Below are 17,758 nucleotides of genomic sequence, written 5' to 3'. Positions count from 1 at the left end.
GTCTCTCTCTCTCACTCCTCTCTCTCTAAAAAATCAATAAATAAAATAAAATAAAAATAATTTTAAAAAGGGGGGGCAGAGGACACGAGTAAACATTTCTCCAAAGAGGGCATGCAGATGACGGCGGACACACGAGAAGATGCTCAACATCACTAATCATCAAAGAAATATAAATTAGAACCATAGTATCACCTCCCCCCTGTCAGAATGGCTATCATCTGAAAGCCAGCAAATAACATTTCTTTTTCCATAGCTGCTTTCCTTTCAAAGCAAGGGAGTGGGATGATCAAGGAATTAACTTTTTTTTTTTTAGTTTTTCTCATGGGCCAGGAAATTTATCTCAGTTTTGCCTCACTCCAAGCAAATGAAGCTAAATTTTCTTCCCTATGTTTAGCAGATCAGAAAACTAAAGCTCTGAGTTTATCTGATATTTATAGGTCAAACCTTTTGTGGCAGAGACAGAGAGAGTCAGAGAGAGAGAAAGGAACAGACAGACAGGAAGGGAGAGAGATGAGAAACATCAATTCTTCGTTGCGGTTCCTTAGTTGTTCATTGATTGATTTCTCATATGTGCCTTGACCGTGGGGCTACAGCAGACCGAGTGACCCCTTGCTCGAGCCAGCGACCTTGGGCTCAAGCTGGTGAGCTTTGGTCAAACCTGATGAGCCCGCGCTCAAGCTGGCGACCTTGGAGTCTTGAACCTGGGTCCTCTGCGTGCCAGTCTGATGCTCTATCCATTGTACCACCATCTGGTCAGGCAGGTCAAACTTTTTGAATGTCAATAATCTCATATTAACCCGACAAGGAGGTGGCGTCGGACAGGCATAGAGCATCAGACTGGGAGGCGGAGGACCTAGGTTTGAAACCCGGAGGTCACCAGCTTGAGCGTGGGCTCTTTTGTTGTTTTTCTGGTTTGAGCAAGGCTTGTGAGCTTGAGACTAAGGTCTCTGGCTTAAGCAAGGGGTCACTCGGTCTGCTGTAGCCCCCCCCCCCCCCCACAAGGCACATATGAGAAAGCAATCAATGAACAACTAAGGTGCCGCAACAAAGAATTGATACTTCTCATCTCTGTCCCTATCTGTCCCTCTCTCTTTCTCTCTCTATGTCTCTGTCACCAAAAAAACCCCCACAAAAAATAAATAAATCTCATATTGTGTATTGCTGTATATCAGAAATATAATGTTATACACTAATTTAATTAAAAATGTTTAGTAGCCACATTTAAAAAATAAAAAGAGACAGGTAAAATTAATGTTAATAATATATTACATTGAACTCAATATAGTATAAAATTATGATTTCATCTTGAAATCAATAAACAAATTATTAATTAGATATTTGGCATTTTTTCATACTAGGTCTTTGGAATCTGGTGTGTATTTTACTTTATAGGTCATCTAGCTTCAGATAAGCCACATTACAAGTGCTTAATTGCCTCATGTGACCCAGGGCTACTGTATTGGATGGAATAGCCCTATACACCAGGTTGTGAGCTTATCTAATTCAGCTCTGTGTCTGTAGCAACTACCCCATGTCTTGGACATAAGATATGCTCAACAAAGATTTGATGATTAAACAGTACACATTAATGAGAACAATGACAAGTACAGTATGTTAAATACGTTATCTTCTCCATGGAAAAGATAATTCTAGCTAAAGCATGAAAAAAAATCCTTAATTATTAATAAAATGATAATATTGTAAAAGAAGAACACAGTCTAAGTATGTCTGATACCAGATTTTGGAGATATGATCAACAAGGCAGCATGTAATAACAGCAATAACCAAATGGGTAAGACATGTAGGTGATTTACAAAGAAGATATACAAATGTACACGGGGTTTGGTGAACACACAATGCAATACCCAGATGATGTGTTATAGAACTGTGCCCCTGCGACTTATGTAATTTTATTAATCAGTGTCACCCCAATAAATTCAATAAAAAATCAGATAAAAAGAAATACGAACATTCTATAAAAATTTAAAAAATATTTGTCTACACTAGTAATCACAGAGATGTTAACAGAACAATGTATTATTCTTGCCTATGTAATTGACAAGGATTAAAAAATGATGTCTTAGTGTTGGCTAGAGCCGTGATGGCAAACCTTTTTATAAAAACCACCCACTTTTGCAGTGCTGGTCAACCTGGTCCCTCCCACCCACTAGTGGGCAGTTCAGCTTTCATGGCGGGTGGTAGCGGAGCAACCAAACGGTGCCATGATTGGCCCACCATGAAAGCTGGACCGCCCACTAGTGGGTGGGAGGGACCAGGTTGACCAGCACTGCAAAAGTGGGCAGTTTTTATAAAAAGGTTCATCATCACGGGGCTAGAGCCTTCTGGTGAAAGTATAGAACTTTCTGGAAGTAATTTGAAAAAATATATTCAAAACCTTAACAATGTGCATATCACCACATCCAATTCTCTACCCCTACCCTGCAATCCTTGGAAATGTGCATGTAAAGACATTCTGCTTCCAAGAATTTATCCTATGGAAATAATCAGAAATGTGCCCTAAGATATGAATTTATTCATAGCACTAGTGTTTTTGAAGAAGGGGAAAAAGTAAAAGCCTATATATTAAATAATAGTTTTAATTAAATAATAATATATGCATATGATAAAAAACCTATGTAACCAATAAATACTCACATTTTGAAAGATTCAGTGACATGGGAAAACATTAACTAAAAGAAGATTTTGAAATGGAAGTGCAGTGTGGCTCCAATTTTATTAAAAATGTTTATATGCCTATTAAAAGTATAGAAGACTATCAGTCTGCTAATAGTGCATATCTTTGGATACTAATGCTAAGAATAAATTTTATTTTCTTTGTGTTTTTCTGTATTTCTATATGTATATGTTACCTTTGTATTAGGAAAAAAGGCAGTAAATATTACTTTTAAAAGACAGAATAAAACTGGGCAATTTTTAATTTCCTACCCTTTATCAGTTACTCCTCAGGATAAGCAAGGTGGCCTTGCTTTTTCCAGTCATATGTTTCTGATAATAAGCAAGGTGTGGTAACTCATTGCTCAATATTACAGGAAGGCTTTGGACATCATTGATTAAGAAATTAATATTACAAGAAACCTTTGGACATCATAAGGAACTAATATTACAACAGGCCTTTGAACATCATTAGTTAAAAAATTATGTTGGCTTCGCAGGAAGATGGAGATATGACTGTGTTACAAGGTGACTGGTAGCCAAGGGGATATCTCAACCTTGGTGCTCTGCTGAGGGTTGCTTTCTTCCGTAGGACTTTAATTCTTTTCCAGATATAGGCAAGGATTATCGCTTAAAGGAAGACATGGAAATCCGAGGGTGCCGTTACAGGCCTTCTTTTAGCACTCAATTCTATATTTTGGGAAGAACTTATTAAAATAATAATATGTATATTTTTACATCAATTTTAATTGTGTACATAAAAATCTATATTTTTATTATGGTGCCTCATACTGTGAACTTTTTTATATGTTGTTGAACAACATTAATAATTTCTAATTATTGAACCTAATACCAAGTCTGGCAAGTACTTAATGTTAGCTCACTGATGAGCTAAATAAATTAAATATTTATTGAGTACCCACAGTGTGCTGTACTGGGGCTATTTTAGTGAATAAGACCAACTCCCAGTTATCATAGAATCTGTATCCTAGTAGTTGGAGACATGATTTTTATGTTATTTTATTGATTGATTGATTTTAGAGAGAAGGAAGGAGAAACATCGATTTCTTGTTCCACTTATTTATGCATTCATTCGCTGGTTGATTTTTGTATGTTGCTGACTGGACCCACAACCTTGGAGTATTAGTATGACAATCTAAACAACTGAACTACTCGACCAGGTCTGGAGACATGATTTTTAAATCCATGAGAAGGGTACTCTCATTAACTTCATTTGAGACACTGAACCATAGAGAGATCAGGTAACTGGCCCAAGATCATCCAAGTGTCGGGTGTTAAAGCAGAGATTCCAACCCAGGCAAACTGTTTTCAAGACTTGCTACTCTTCCACTGGTACCAAGAAAACACTCCGGCAGTTCAGGGGACAGGTCAATCAGAGCTCAAATAGTTGTTGTACTAGTTTACTTGTTGGCTGCTATAACAAATTACCACAAATTTAATGACTTAAAACAACACAAAATTATGCTCTTAAAATCCTGGAGGTCTGAAGTTCGAATTCGGTCTCACTGGAATAAAGTTAAGGTTTCAGCTGGGCTGGTTCTCTCTAGAGCAGTGTTTTTCAACTGCTGGTCCGCAGACTGATCCACCAGAGATTTTGTGCCGGTCTACGAAAAAGTTAACCACTCTGATGCTGTATGAAGATTATAGACCCAGTGATCTTAGTCAGATTCGCTTATGCTCGGGGTGATTTCTGCCTTAGAGGTCTCTAAAGTCATTTTTCTATTCTCACCAGTCTCCAAGTGTAGAAAGGTTGAAAACCACTGCTCTAGAGGCTCATAGGGAAATGTGTCCTCATCTTTTTCAGCTTCTAAAGATCACCTGCATTCTTTGGCTCATGACTCCTTCCTTATATCACCCTAATACAAGGTTCCATTATCACATGTCCTCCTAGTGACTTTGATCTTCCGGCTTCTCTCTTACAGAAGAGCTGTGTGATTACTTTGTACCCACCTGGATAAACCAGGCTTCTCTCCCTACCTCTAGTCCTTCTCAATCACACCTGCAAGGCCTTTTTACCAGATAAGATAACATAATTATTGGTTCTGGGGATTAGGACATGGATATCTTTGGAGAGATTTGTTCAGCCTGCCACTGTTGTGGACACCGTAGGTTGTGCTGCTTTAGGACAGAAAGGTAGGACTGGTGTGGAAAAGTGAGAGCTTCCTGGTGAACTCCATGTGTCATGTCTTTTCTGTGCCAGGTTCAGTCCTGGGGCTTTGTCAGATGCCTGCTAGGGCTGTCCACAACAGAAGTTTATCTTCTTGCAGTTCTGCAGCCAGAAGTCTGAGACCAAGGTGTTGGCAGGGTTGGTTTCTTGAGGTCTCTCTCCTGGGCTTGCAGATGGCCATCCTCTCTTTGTGCATTCAGTCATCTCCTCCTGTGTGCAAGTGTCTAGTGTCGTTTTGTGTGTCCTTATAAGGACAGCACTTATAATGGATTAGGGCTCACCCTAATGACCTCATTTTAACTTAATAACCACCTTAAAGCTCTGATTGCCTAATACAGTTACATTCTGACTTACTGGGGGACTAGGACTTAAATATATGAATTTGGGGGCAAAACAATTCAGCCAGTAACCAGCTTTAACACGTCAGCTCTGTTTCCTACTCACACAGCCCAGGTCTGGCTGTGGTGACAGAAGGTGGTTTGTCCCTTGCCTGAGGTCCCCCAGTGGTTAGTGTTTGAGAGACGATTCACACGCAGGCCTGTCTGCTCAAAGGCTGGGCCTTCACCATTTTTCCTAGCCACAGTCAGTTGTGATGATAGAGTAGAGGGGGGTGGGTCTGTGGCCAGGGACATTGAAGGGACCAGCCCAAGGGCAAGAGTGTATGTTAATTTTGGGGGGGGGGCGAAGTAGGGTGCATCCTGACTCTAGAGGCCTTTATGATCTGGAAGAGGCATACAACATTTTAGCAAAGAAAACTGTGATGAGAGAGAGGCAGTCAGTACTTGTTAGACTCCAGCCAGATTTTCTGTGGCTCCACCCGATCTCCACCCTCACCACAAACTTACACTATCTAACTGGCCAGTTTACAACCTCGCCATGACTCTGCAGCAGAAAATGAGGGCAAGGGCCCTAGTTCAATAAAGATTGAGCAAATGTCCCAAGAGGTTGGTGACTTCACCTAAGTTACTGTAGCCCTCACAGCTAACGAGATAAGACACCCTGATACTACTAGACTGATGACGGCAGCACTTCTTTGTAGCCCTGAATTTCAAAGTCCATGATTTTAGAGGCTAATAATATATTTTATCTTTCCCCCTACATCTGCTCCTTACCCATGTATTTTACTTCTGCAGCCTTTCTACCTGGGAGAAGAAAGAAGAAATAAAAAGGAACTAAAATAATTCAATTAAATTTAAGCAGCTTTTTTTTTATTTTTTTATTTTTCTTTTTCTTTTTATAGAGACAGAGAGAGAGTCAGAGACAGGGATAGATAGGGACAGACAGACAGGAATGGAGATAGATGAGAAGCATCAATCATCAGTTTTTTGTTGTGACACCTTAGTTGTTCATTGATTGCTTTCTCATATGTACCTTGACTGTGGGCCTTCAGTAGACCTAGTAACCCCTTGCGAGAGCCAGTGACCTTGGGTCCAAGCTGGTGAGCTTTGCTCAAACCAGATGAGCCTGTGCTCAAACTGGCAACCTTGGGGTCCTCGGCATCCTAGTCCAACGCTCTATCCACTGCACCACCGATCGGTCAGGCAGCAGCTTTTGTGTGTGTGTGTGTGTGTGTATTTTTCTGAGGTTGAAAATGGGGAGGCAGTCAGACAGACTCCCGCATGTGCCCGACCGGGATCCACCCAGCATGCCCACCAGGGGGCAATGCTCTGCCCCTCTGGGGCGTTGCTCTGTTGCAACCAGAGCCATTCTAGCACCTGAGGCAGAGGCCACAGAGCCATCCTCAGTGCCTGGGCCAACTTTGCTCCAATGGAGCCTTGGCTGCGGGAGGGGAAGAGAGAAACAGAGAGGAAGGAGAGGGGGAGGGGTGGAGAAGCAGATGGGCGCTTCTCCTGTGTGCCCTGGCCGGGAATCAAACCCAGGACTCCTGCACGCCAGGCTGACGCTTTACCACTGAGCCAATTGGCCAGGGCTGGCAGCAGCTTTTTGACAGTCAGCAAATCTATAAAATTTTAACTATATTCTCCTGTCTCTATCTGTCACAAATGGCTGCAGGAGTATTATTGTCAGTTCTGATTAGTCTCATATTAACTTTCATCAACTAACTTAGGAAAATGAAATAAAATTAAAACAGATTGCTTTGTTACCTCCTCTGATTGGAATCAGTGCTAGTGGGTTAACATTTTAAAATATAGGGTGATCTGAAAATTCTGTAGCCAGTCCTCAACAGTGTCTCTGCCCTTTCAATGCTGGAGCTTTTCCCAAGGGAAAGGGATTCTGCCTCACAGCTTCCGCCAGGGTACAAAGTAGGAGGTGCTGTGATAGCAAACCTTTGTGTTCACCAGATTCCCTTTGGCCCTGCTCCTTCCCAGTTTATCTTGCCCAACATTCTTCCAGAGTCCAAGCTTGGAGAAAAGCACTTAGAGATGAACATTTTTGTGCTATGAGAAATGGAATATCTTAAAGAGACAGAACTCTTTCTTTTTTTTTTTTTTATAATTTTATTTTTTTAATGGGGTGACATCAATAAATCAGGATACATATATTCAAAGATAACAAATCCAGGTTATCTTGTCGTTCAATTATGTTGCATACCCACCACCCAAAGTCAGATTGTCCTCTGTCACCTTCTATCTTGTTTTCTTTGTGCCCCTCCCCACCCCCTATCCCTCTCCCATTCCCCCCTCCCCCCCGTAACCACCACACCCTTATCAATGTCTCTTAGTTTCACTATTATGTCCCACCTACGTATGGAATAATACAGTTCCTGTTTTTTTCTGATTTACTTATTTCGCTTCGTATCATGTTATCAAGATCCCACCATTTTGCTGTAAATGTTCCGATGTCATCAATTCTTATGGCTGAATAGTATTCCATAGTGTATATGTGCCACATCTTCTTTATCCAGTCATCTATTGATGGGCTTTTTGGTTGTTTCCATGTCCTGGCCACTGTGAACAATGCTGCAATAAACATGGGGCTGCATGTGTCTTTACGTATCAATGTTTCTGAGTTTTGGGGATATATACCCAGCAGAGGGATTGCTGGGTCATAAGGTAGTTCTATTTTCAGTTTTTTGAGGAACCACCATACTTTCTTCCATAATGGTTGTACTACTTTATATTCCCACCAACAGTGGATGAGGGTTCCTTTTTCTCCACAGCCTCTCCAACATTTGCTATTACCGTTCTTGCTAATAACAGCTAATCGAACAGGTGTGAGGTGGTATCTCATTGCCGTTTTGATTTGCATTTCTCTAATAGCTAAAGAAGATGAGCATCTTTTCATATATCTGTTGGCCATTTGTATTTCTTCCTGGGAGAAGTGTCTGTTCATATCCTCTTCCCATTTTTTTATTGGATTGTTTGTTTGTTTGTTGTTGAGTTTTATGAGTTCTTTGTATATTTTGGATATTAGGCCCTTATCTGAGCTGTTGTTTGAAAAAATCATTTCCCAATAGTTGGCTTTCTGTTTATTTTGTTATCAGTTTCTCTTGCTGAGCAAAAACTTCTTAGTCTGATGTAGTCCCATTCATTAATTTTTGCCTTCACTTCTCTTGCCATTGGAGTCAAATTCATAAAATGCTCTTTAAAACCCAGGTCCATGAGTTGAGTACCTATGTCTTCTTCTATGGACTTAATTGTTTCAGGTCTTATGTTTAGATCTTTGATCCATTTTGAGTTAATTTTTGTACAGGGGGAGAGACTGTAGTCCAGTTTCATTCTTTTGCATGTGGCTTTCCAGTTTTCCCAGCACCATTTATTGAAGAGGCTTTCTTTTCTCCATTGTGTGTTGTTGGCCCCTTTATCAAAAATTATTTGACTATATATATGTGGTTTTATTTCTGGACTTTCTATTCTGTTCCATTGGTCTGAGTGTCTATTTTTCTGCCAATACCATGCTGTTTTGATTGTCGTGGCCCTATAATATAGTTTGAAGTCAGGTATTGTAACGCCCCCAGCTTCATTCTTTTTCTTTAGGATTGCTTTGGCTATTCGGGGTTTTTTATAGTTCCATATAAATCTGATGATTTTTTGCTCTATTTCTTTTAAAAACGTCATTGAAAGTTTGATGGGAATTGCATTAAATTTGTATATTGCTTTGGGTAATATAGCCATCTTGATTATATTTATTCTTCCTAGCCAAGAACAAGGTATATTCTTCCATCTCATTATATCTTTTTCAATTTCCCTTAACAATGGTTTATAGTTTTCATTATATAAGTCCTTTACATTCTTTGTTATGTTTATTCCTAAGTATTTTATTTTTTTTGTTGCAATCGTGAAGGGGATTATTCTTTTGAGTTTGTTCTGAATTGTTTCATTGTTGGCATATAGAAAGGCTATTGACTTCTGTATGTTAATTTTGTATCCTGCGACCTTACTGTATTGGCTTATTGTTTCTAGTAGTCTTTTTGTGGATTCTTTGGGGTTTTCGATGTATAGGATCATATCACCTGCAAAATGTGATACCTTTACTTCTTCTTTTCCGATATGGATGCCTTTTATTTCTTTGTCTTGTCTGATTGCTGTGGCTAGAACCTCTAGTACCACATTAAATAAGAGTGGAGAGAGTGGACAACCCTGTCTTGTTCCTGATTTAAGGGGGAAAGCCTTCAGTTTAGTGCCATTTAATATGATGTTAGCTGATGGTTTATCATATATGGCCTTTATCATGTTGAGATATTTTCCTTCTATACCCATTTTGTTGAGAGTCTTAAACATAAAATTGTGTTCTATTTTATCGAAAGCCTTTTCTGCGTCTATTGATAAGATCATGTGGTTTTTGTTCTTTGTTTTGTTGATATGGTGTATTACGTTAACCGTTTTACGTATGTTGAACCATCCTTGAGATTCTGGGATGAATCCCACTTGATCATAATGTATTATTTTTTTAATATGTTGTTGTATTCGATTTGCTAGTATTTTGTTTAGTATTTTAGCATCTGTATTCATTAGAGATATTGGTCTGTAGTTTTCTTTTTTTGTGCCATCCTTGCCTGGTTTTGGTATGAGGGTTATGTTGGCCTCATAAAATGTGTTTGGAAGTATTGCTTCTTCTTCAATTTTTTGGAAGACTTTCAGTAGAATAGGAACCAAGTCTTCTTTGAATGTTTGATAAAATTCGCTGGTATAGCCGTCAGGGCCTGGACTTTTATTTTTGGGGAGGTTTTTAATGGTTTTTTCTATTTCTTCTCTACTGATAGGTCTGTTTAGGCTTTCTGCTTCTTCTTGACTCAGTCTAGGAAGGTTGTATTTTTCTAGGAATTTATCCATTTCTTCTAGGTTGTTGAATTTAGTGGCATAAAGTTTTTCATAGTATTCTACAATAATTCTTTGTATATCTACAGTGTTCGTGGTGATTTCTCCTCTTTCATTTTGGAATTTGTTTATATGAGTTCTTTCTCTTTTTTCCTTGGTAAGTCTTGCCAAGGGTTTGTCAATTTTGTTGATCTTTTCAAAGAACCAGCTCCTTGTTCTATTAATTTTTTCTATAGTTTTTCTGTTCTCTAATTCATTTATTTCTGCTCTGATTTTTATTATCTCCTTTCTTCGGCTGCTTTTGGGTTGTCTTTGTTCTTCTTTTTCTAGTTCCTTAAGGTGGGAAGTTAAGTGGTTCACTTGGGCTCTCTCTTGTTTGTTCATATATGCCTAAAGCGATATGAACTTCCCTCTTATCACTGCTTTTGCTGCATCCCATAGATTCTGATATGTCGTATTGTCATTTTCATTAGTCTGTATATATCTTTTGATCTCTGCACTTATTTCTTCTTTGACCCATTCATTTTTTAAAAGTATGTTGTTTAGTTTCCACATTTTTGTGGGTTTTTTTCCTCTTTTTTGCAGTTGAATTCTAGTTTCAAGGCTTTATGATCAGAAAATATGCTTGGTACAACTTCAATTTTTCTGAATTTGCTGATGTTGTTTTTGTGGCCCAACATATGGTCAATTCTTGAGAATGATCCATGTACACTGGAGAAAAATGTATACTCAGTCACTTTGGGATGAAATGTCCTGTAGATGTCTATCATATCCAGGTGCTCTAGTGTTTTGTTTAAGGCCACTATGTCTTTGTTGATTCTCTGTTTGGATGACCGATCTAGAGCTGTCAGCGGTGTATTGAGGTCTCCAAGTATGATTGTATTTTTCTCAGTTTTTGTTTTAAGATCAATAAGTAGCTGTCTTATATATTTTGGTGCTCCTTGGTTTGGTGCATATATATTAAGAATTGTTATGTCTTCTTGATTCAGTGTCCCCTTAGCCATTATGAAATGGCCATTTTTGTCTCTGAGTACTTTTCCTGTCTTGTAGTCAGCATTATCCGATATGAGTATTGCTACACCTGCTTTTTTTTTGGATGTTATTTGCTGGAGTATTGTTTTCCAGCCTTTCACTTTGAATTTGTCTTTATCCTTGTTACTTAGATGAGTTTCCTGTAGGCAGCATACAGTTGGATTTTCTTTTTTAATCCATTCTGCTACTCTGTGCCTTTTTATTGGTGAGTTTAATCCGTTTACATTTAGTGTAATTATTGATACTTGTGAGTTCCCTATTGCCATTTTATATCTTTCTTTCTCTTAGTTTTGTGTCTTGTTTGATCCTTCTCTTTTGTTTTTCTATCTTTTGTTTTTATTTGGTTGTATTCCATACATCTTTCCTCTGTTGCTATCTTTTTTATCTCATGTGCTTCTGTGGTGTTTTTTCAATGGTGGTTACCTTTGAGTAATGAAAAGGGTCCCTACCCTGTTCATTGTAGCAAACTATTTTGTTAGTACTTTTGCACTCCATCGTCCTTTGCTACTGTTAATCTCCATCTTCTCCCCCTCTTTCTTTTTGTTGTTGTCACAGTTTAAATTTGGTTTTATTGTGTTCTTCTTGGAGCTTTTACTTGTGGCTCTGTTTTTTTTTTTTTGTTCTTTGTATCTGATTGGAGAACCCCCTTTAGTAATTCCTGGAGTGGGGGTTTTCTGATGATAAATTCCCTCATCTTTTCTGTATCTGTGAATGTTTTTATTTCTCCTTCGTATTTGAAGGATAGCTTTGATGGGTATAGTATTCGTGGCTGAAAGTTCCTCTCTTTCAGGACTTTAAATATTGGGGTCCACTCTCTTCTAGCTTGTAGTGTTTCTGCTGAGAAATCTGATGATAATCTAATGGGCCTTCCTTTATATGTTGTACTCTTCTTTTCCCTGGCTGCCTTGAGAATTTTTTCTTTGCTGTTGGTTTGTGTCAATTTCATTATGATATGCCTTGGAGTAGGTTTGTTGGGGTTAAGAAAACTTGGAGTTCTGTTTGCTTCTTGAACTTGAGGCTTTAGTTCTTTCCACAGGCTTGGGAAGTTCTCATCTATTATTTGAGTATGTTCTCCATTCCATTTTCTCTCTCTTCTCCCTCTGATATACCTATTATTCTTATGTTATTCTTTTTGATGGAGTCAGATAATTCTTGTAGGGCTATCTCATTTTTTTTAATTTTTGAGTCTCTTTCTTCTTCTCTCTGTTGTGCAAGTTGCTTGTCTTCTATTTCACTAATCCTCTCTTCTATCTGACCTGTTCTATTAGCTAAGCTTGTTATTTTGTTTTTCAGCTCGTGAATTGAGTTTTTCATCTCTGTTTGATTTGTTTTTATAGTTTCAATTTCCTTGGTAATATATTCTTTGTGTTCATTGAGTTGTTTTCTGAGCTCCCTAAATTGCCTTTCTGTGTTTTCTTGTATATCTCAGAGGATTTTTAGGATTTCTATCTTGAATTCTCTGTCATTTAACTCCAAGGTTTCCAATATATTAAATTTTTTCTCCATAGATTTTTCCTCATCTAGCTGTGTTACCTCTCTTTCTTTTGTATCCATGATATTTGATTTTCTCTTCCTTAATGGCATCTGAGGGTGGTTTTGTTTATAGTATTGAGATTTAATAAAGAATAAAAAGTTAAAAAAATAAAAATAAAAAAAATAAAAAATCGAAGAGTTATTTTAAAAAAAATTAATAATGAAATAAAGAAAAATAAAATAAAATAAAAATTAAAAAAAAAAGGAAATTATTCCCCCCCTCCTTTTTTCCTCTCCTCTCCCCTCTTTTTTGAGAAAATCTTGTGGTGGACTGTGAATTATAACAAACAATGCCTGTGATGGAGGGCCTGAATTGGGGAAAAGTAATAAAGGGGAAAAAAAAAAAAAAAAAAAAAAAAAAAAAAAAGAAAATAAAAAAAAAGGAAAGAAAAAAAAAGAGCGTATGGACCCACAAAAAGCAAATAAGGAAAAAATTTGGGTCAAGAATAAAATGATTTGCTTTTAGGTGTTGGTTGTCTAAGAGTTATGATGAGAGGAATAAGAGGAAAACGGAAAAATGGGGGGACAAATTAAAAAATTACTATTGTATTTAGTGGAACAAGAACTAGATAATATGGAGAGCCAGGGATGGGAGCACTGCTAGTGAGTTAAAAAGGTGAAGTAAAAACTCCCCAAAATGCCACAAACATAGGTTTGAGTCCCAGATAAGATAATTTGTTTGTTATTGAGGTTTGAATGAGAGGAGATGTAAAGGAGAAAGGAAGAAACTAATATAGAGGGAGAAAAGAAAGAGAGAGAGATAAAAAAAGAGGGAACCACTAAAAGAAGAAAAAAGAAAGGAGAGAGAGAGAGAGAGAGTTAAGGGTTTTGGAGTGCAACCCTCATAGAGAGAAAGGAAGAGAAGAGAAAAGATAATGGGAGATGTAACACTTATGTGTAGTGTAGTTCAAGGAGAGGAGAGAGTAAGACCGGTAGAGAGTTAATCGGCCAAATTGGAGGAGGAAAAAAAAGTATCAAGAATGAAGATAAGAGAAACAAACGAACAAATATAATTAAATGGGATAGGTTATAAAGTCTGCAGATTATTCTTGATTTTGAGAGGTTATCTTCTTGCTTTTTCTTTTCTCTCCCTCTTCCTGGTCGGTGACTCTGTACCCCGGGTTCTGCCCCTTTGGCACGCTCAGGTAGAGGTTTGCAGTTGATAAGTCTCTATGGCAATGTCATGTATTGTGCTTTAGTCTCGTTGGCAGTCGAAGCTCATTAGCATTTATAGGCTCCGACAGTGAGAGAGTCCGTGTTCCTGGAGCCTTTCTCCTAGTCTTTCCTTCCTCAATTAGTAGCCTGATAATCCAGGTATGGGGTTGCTGCTGCCTCTGCCTGGATAGTAAGAGGCTCAAAGAGCTGGCAACTCCCCACTCTATTTCCACTCAGCACAGGGCTCTGGGTAAGGCTCAGTCAGTCAGAGCTGCTAGCATAATCAGGCAGGCTTTCCACCCACTCAAAGACCTCTGGCTCTGCCACTCTGTCCGGTAACACAAGTGGGCTCCCACTTCCTGGGCGCTTGGAGGAAACTCTCACTCACTGTCTGCGACCAGGATATCCGGCCAGCAGTCTCACGCTCTGAGTGAAACCCCCAACCGCAGGGAAAAGTTGCAGCGTTGGAATTGAGTCTCGCTCCGTCCCCGTGCGCGGCTTTTGCAAGGCGCTGGGGCAGCTCGAGATTCTGCTTTGGTCCACACAAAGGCCCCTGACTCTGCCCCTCTGTGCGATAACACGGGCGCGCACTGCCGAGGCACTCGGAGGAATTGCTCACTCCTTATCTGCGCGCGCAAACCAGGATATGAGGCCGGCCACGGTTCCCTCTGAGTGAAACACCCTCCAGCACGGAAAATCTCCACCGTTGGAATTAGTTCTCACTCCCTCCCGTGCGTGGCTTTCCCAGGGCGCTGGGGCTGCCCAGAGACTCTGCCCTCGGCCCACAGAAAGGCCTCTGACCCTTCCTCTCCGTGGGGCAACACGGGCACCCACTCTCGGGGCCTAGGAAGAAATTCTCACCCACTAACTGCGCACCGACCAGGAGACCAGGTAAAATGGCCGCTCCGCTTGTCTTTCTTTGTTTGGGTTTGGCGCGAGTGTTAGCTTGTATTGCCCGGGTTGCCACAGGATCAGATTTTCCTCAGCTTGGATCTCCGTGCCACTGCCTGGTTCGGCCGTTTGTGCCGCGGCGGCCTGGATCTATTCACCCCCTTTGCCCGCCTCAGTTTCTATATTCACAGTTACCAGAGAAAGCCGCCCTGTTTAGGTTAGTGAGGAAGGAGGAGCATTTCTTTTTTTTTTTTTTAAAGATCACATCTGGTCTTCGGCTGTTTATTTTATTTTATTTATTTATTTTTTTTATTTATTCATTTTAGAGAGGAGAGAAAGAGAGAGAGAGAGGAGAGACAGAAAGAGAGAAGGGAGGGAGGAGCTGGAAGCATCAACTCCCATATGTGCCTTGACCAGGCAAGCCCAGGTTTTGAACCGGCGACCTCAGCATTTCCAGGTCGACGCTTTATCCACTGCGCCACCACAGGTCAGGCGGGAGGAGCATTTCTTACTCCCTATTTCCTTCGGGGTTTGGTTATATATTTAGCCAATTTTTCACTCAATCATAGCTTTGGGTGTATTGCGAAGCATCTGGAAGCTCCAAGTATAGTTTTTTCTGTTTCTGGTTGAAGATCTTGTTGAGTTTTGGGGGAGATTTATCGGTATCGCTTCCTACCCCGCCATTACTCTGACGTCATCTCCTCAGAACTCTTTCTTAAGGTCAATTTTTTTTCCCCTTGATTCTCACTTCTTTTGTTGAAGGTATCCCTTATGTTTAAACTTGATATTTTAAATCTTACTATTGTATTTCCTAGAAAGATTGTATACATTTTGCCAAATAAACAGGATATTTGTAAGACAACAGAAAGCGACATAGATTTATATTGTATCTATTCTGATGCAGTAACAGGATTAGGTAAAATAGAAGCCAACCATATTCCCCTAAAGGTAAACTTCTATTTCTTCTCTTCTTGAACTCATTCCTGCTGTAGTAGTGTAGAGTCACAAGTGCTCCTATTGTCATGAGTCTAAACATTTGTGGGTCAAATAAGTTTGCAAATATGATGTAGATGTTTGCTTGCTTATAGTTTGCATTGGGTGTGGGGGACAGGCTGTAAGCAGGCAGGGTCCTTATAGCTGAAGGCTTAGTTTTAAGACTAAGCTTTTCTCCACACCCTTGACTATTGCATGATGCGGGGTGGTGCACTCTTATGAGGAATCCCTTTTATGCCTCAGATGAGTGACTTTGTATCAGAGACTTCCTTATTTGTATATTGGCTTAAAGATTTTGATTTCTACACTATAAAATGGGGCAGACCAGGGGCTTGCTCTCTCTCAGTTCCTGAAATTAGCATTGCAGAGGAGAAGCAGCCAAAATGGCAGAGTGCTGAAGGACAGCCAGTTTGTGCAGAGAGAAGGAGATAAGGAACAGAGGTGAATAAGGCTGGTGAGGTAGAAACCTTTGATTCTAGGAAACTCAGATAAGTCAGTGGCTTTGGGAGCCCTGAATGGAAAGGGAAGTGTTTTCCCACTGTGTGTATTTCTCACCTGCCAGGTGCAAGCTAGGATTAAGTGTAATGGCCCACCAGTTCTTAGCTCCATTGTTTCATTACCGTCTGTCTGAATCAAATGTGAACCTGCGTGGGCCAGGCGGTTCTGATGGTGGCCGTGGCTACTGGCCTTACATTCATGCTCAGTGTTTGCTGAGGAAACAGATAAATACATCTCCTCTGCCTGTTTATCAGCTCCTGGTGAGTGCTATCAGCTGCATCATTATGCAGTTTAGCATTTACTGCTGCCCACAACTAACATACACAAATGACCCCCTCCCCATTTAGGAAAAGACCTGTGTTGAAGGACTAAGACATAATTCAAGGAGAGCACTGCAAGTAAAGGTCCTGGGGTAGGAGACTGCCCAGCCTGTTGAGGGGCAAGGAGGAAGCCAGGGGGGTTGAAAAGGGGTGTGAGAAGAGCAGCCACAGACAAGACCAGATCATGGAGTGCTGAGAAGGTAGTAGTAGCACTTTTAGTTTCAACCAAGCGTCTTGTGAAGACCCTGGAGGGTTTTGAGCAGAGGAACAACACGACTGAATACATGTTGTAAGAAAATCATTCTGGCAGCTGTGTTGAGAATACAGGGGGCCTTCAACTAACGATAGTCTTGACATAGGAAGTTTCGAGTTTATGACGCTCACTTCCATAAAAACAAATTGAGACGTGTTTCAGCTTATGCCATTAGCATTGTACTTACAAACTAGCCTGGAACAATACTTTAAGGTAGAGAGGTCTGCAACCGATCCTGTACCCTCTACATTAGCTGCTTCTCGAGATGAAACACCTGTAGTACAGGTAGAATCATCTCCAGTGTCTCCTGAATGTTCCTTAGGCAATCCTGATTCCCCTGACCCAGTGTCTCCAGCATCTTCTGCAGGTTCTCCTGCCTCTCCAGCTTCCTCCTCACAATAGGTCACTCTCCCACCTTGCAATGCCCCTTCCAGTGTGCAAGCCAATCACAGGAATAAAAGTTTCTTCTTATACTCATTTTTTGTCATTTTTTTCTACTACTACAGTACAGTGTATTTATGTTCTTTTCCTTTTTCTGTGGCTTAGTTGTGTTTTTATGTTCTAGATTATGATTTTACAACTCTTAGGATAGGTAAGTGACTTAGGCTAGGCTGTGTTTTGACTTACTCCACCCCCTGTACTCTGATGGAGGCAAAAAATAGTACACTTAACCAATTGTCACTACCCTATAAATTATAATCAGATAAAAATGAAGCACATAGCCTGACCAGGTGGTGGCGCAGTGGATAGAGCGTCGGACTGGGATGCGGAAGGACCCAGGTTCGAGACCCCAAGGACGCCAGCTTGAGCGCGGGCTCATCTGGCTTGAGCAAAGAGCTCACCAGCTTGGACCCAAGGTTGCTGGCTCCAGCAGGGGGTTACTCGGTCTGCTGAAGGCCCGCGGTCAAGGCACATGTGAGAAAGCAATCAATGAACAACTAAGGTGTCGCAACGCGCAACGAGAAACTGATGATTGATGCTTCTCATCTCTCTCCGTTCCTGT

Source organism: Saccopteryx bilineata, chromosome 5 (assembly GCF_036850765.1).
Source record: "Saccopteryx bilineata isolate mSacBil1 chromosome 5, mSacBil1_pri_phased_curated, whole genome shotgun sequence".
Lineage (NCBI taxonomy): Eukaryota > Metazoa > Chordata > Mammalia > Chiroptera > Emballonuridae > Saccopteryx > Saccopteryx bilineata.
The sequence above is the reverse complement of the archived record's forward strand: the minus strand, read 5'-3'. Positions refer to the sequence as shown.